The sequence below is a fragment of the Mobula birostris genome, chromosome 2 (genome assembly GCF_030028105.1).
Source record: "Mobula birostris isolate sMobBir1 chromosome 2, sMobBir1.hap1, whole genome shotgun sequence".
Lineage (NCBI taxonomy): Eukaryota > Metazoa > Chordata > Chondrichthyes > Myliobatiformes > Myliobatidae > Mobula > Mobula birostris.
Genome location: NC_092371.1, coordinates 49,699,852 through 49,703,158, shown reverse-complemented (window position 1 = coordinate 49,703,158; position 3,307 = coordinate 49,699,852).

Here is a 3,307-nt window from a genome sequence, read left to right as displayed (position 1 = left end):
AGTACTGTACACAAGGAGCTCGGACGAATGACTGCAACATTGTGTATGCAATTGTCATTGGTAACGTCCTCAGCTGTGATGCAAATAAAACAGGTCCAAAAACTTGCAGTCGCAGATGATCCCTTTGCTGGTTGCTTGCTGTTAAATCATTATATTCAATTTAAATAATCAGTTTATACAGTACAAAGAAATGAGTTAGATGTACTAATTTTTTTTATAAATACAATTATGATGTACACTAATTTTCACAGTCGGAAATGCATGGTGAGAACCTCCGTTTACAAGATTGGTGGGATGTTGTGGGACTCATTGGCGTTGTTATTGTAAAAGTGCATCGGGTTGGATTCAAGATTCTTCACTACATGAGTGTAAAGGAAAACGAAGTGTTTGTTGCTCAGGATCCGACGCAGCACCGCCAGAGGGGTGTAAGTGATGTGGATTTTCTTGAAATAGATGAACATCTCCTTTGTCTTATTGGCATTGAGGAAGATGTTATTTGCCTGGCACCAGGCCTTGTGCCCTTCCACCTCCTCTCTGTGGGTTGTCTCATCATTGTTGGCGATAGGCCCCGCCATCAGTGAAATTGGCAATGTCATTGCTTGGGTCTTTGGCCGTGCAGCCTTGTGTGAGCAGAGTATACAGTATAGCATTAGGCTCAGCACTCAGCCCTGACGGGCACTCACGTTAAGGCTGATGGGGAGAGAGGAGTGGTTGTGCATCCTAACTGTCTGAGATCTGTGGGTTAGGAAGTATAACATGTAGTTGTACATTAGACCAGGGAGTATGAGTTTATTTGCCAAGATCTGTGGGACAATAATCTTGAATGCTGAACTGAAATCCAGGAACAGTATTTTGACATGTGTCCTTGTTTGTCAGGTGTGGCAGGGCCAGGTATATGATAGATGCTATGGCATCTGTCACAGAACAGTTCTGTCTGTAAGCAAACAAGACAAAATCTACAGATGCTGGCAATCAAAGCAATATGCACAAAGTGCTGGAGGAACTCAGCAGGCCAAGCAGCATCAATGGAAACCAGTAACAGTCACTGTTTAGGGACGAGAATCTCCAGCAGGACCGATGAAGAGTCTTGGCCTGAAAGGTCAACCATTTTCTCTTTTCCATAGATGCTGCCTGGCCTGCTGAGTTCCTGCAGTATTTTGTGTACATTGCCGTCAGTAAGCATTTGTGGCAGTAAGCATCATTGAAAGTGGTGTCACAGGTAGATAGGGCCGTAAAGAAAGCCTTCATAAATCAAAGTATTGAGTACAGGAGATGGGATGTTATCTTGAAGTTGTATAAGACTTTGTTGGTGAGGCCTAATTTAGAGTATTGCAATTTTGGTCACCTACCCTATAGGAAAGATGTAAATAAGTTTGAAAAAGGTACAGAGAAAATCTACAAAGATGTTAGCACGGCTGGAGGAAATGAGTTGTAAGGAAAGATTGAATAGGTTAGGACTTTATTCCTTGGAATGCTGAAGATTGAGGGGATAGGAATATATGAAATTATGCAGGGTTTAGATAGGGTAAATGTAAACAGGCTTTTTCCACTGAGGTTGGGGGTGTGCCCTATGTGTCAGGTATGGAGTTTTTGAGCTGTACCCATACCAGCCGTTCAAAGCACTTTATGATGATTGGTGTCAGTGCCACCAGGCAGTAGTGGTTTAGTTCTGAAACTGTAGAGTTCTTTGGTACAGGATCATGATGGCTGATTTGAAGCACGCAGTGACAGTAACCAAGATAAGGTGAAGTGCTGAAGATGTCTCTGATGGGACATTTTTTTTTGGGAGGGTCAATAATGGAGTTGGGCAGTGTGTCATGTATGGTAGGGAGGTGCGGTATATGTCAAAGATGCATGCATATCCACAGTCTGAGATGAACTTTAAATATACTAGGCCAGCCTTGGAAAGTGCTCCATATTTAGAGGCTTCCATGTACTTGAGCTCTTTTTGTTTTCCACATACTAATCTGTATTTACTGAATGCTTCCTTGCTGAAAATTAATAATAGATAAGGACCTAAACCTTGTTTTGTGGAGAAGAATGGTGTGAAAAAGAATTGAAGCTACCCAAGGTAACAGAGCTGTAGAATGCATTTAATATTGCTATGCATATGAGGCTGAAAATTCACAATCAGCCATGTAAATTTATCCTTTGGACTTGAAACGACAGGATTTAAGTTCAGACTTGAGGAAGGAGAAATAAAGAGAAGTGCATGTGAATTGCCAAGTATCTTGTAAATTTTAAAGTTGCAACAACAAAGTCGTAGAAAAGTACAGCAAGAAACAGGCCCTTCAGCCCATCTAATCCATGCTAAACAATTTAAACTGCTTATTCTCATCGACCTGCACCCGGAGCATAACTCTCCATACCCCTACCATCCATGTACCTACCCAAACTTCTCTTAAATGTTGAAATCAAGCTCGCTGGCAGCTCATTCCACACTCTCACGACCCTCTGAGTGAAGAAGTTTCTCCTCATGTTCCCCTGAAACTTTTCACCTTCCACCCCTTAACCCATGATGTCATACCCAACCTCAGTGGAAAAAGCCTGTTTACATTTACCCTATCTAAACCCCTCATAATTTCATATATTCCTATCCCCTCAATCTTCAGCATTCCAAGGAATAAAGTCCTAACCTATTCAATCTTTCCTTACAACTCATATCCTCCAGTCGTGCTAATATCTTTGCAGATTTTCTCTGTACCTTTTTCAAACTTATTTACATCTTTCCTGTAGGGTAGGTGACCAAAATTGCAATACTCTAAATTAGGCCTCACCAACAAAGTCTTATACAATTTCAAGGTAACATCCCATCTCCTGTACTCAATACCTTAATTTATGAAGGCTTTCTTTACGGCCATATCTACCTGTGACACCACTTTCAATGAATTATGGACCTGTACTCCCAGATCCTTTTGTTGTACGACACTCCTCAGTGCCTACCGTTCACTGTGTAAGGCCTACCCTGACTGGTCCTACCAAAGTGCAACACCTTGCAGATGTCAGTATTAAATTCCTTCTGCCATTTTTCATCTGATCCAGATCCCACTGCAACTCGGGTAGTCTTCCTGACTGTCCATTACACCCGCAATCTTGGTGTCAATATTAAATTCCATCTGCCATTTTTCATCTGGTCCAGATCCCACTGCAACTCTGGTAGTCTTCCTGACTGTCCATTACACCTGCAATCTTGGTGTCATCTATAAATCTGCTGATCCAGTTAATCACGTTATGATCCAGATCATTGATATAGATGACAGACATCAACGGACTCAACACCAATTCCTACAGCACTCCACTAGTCACA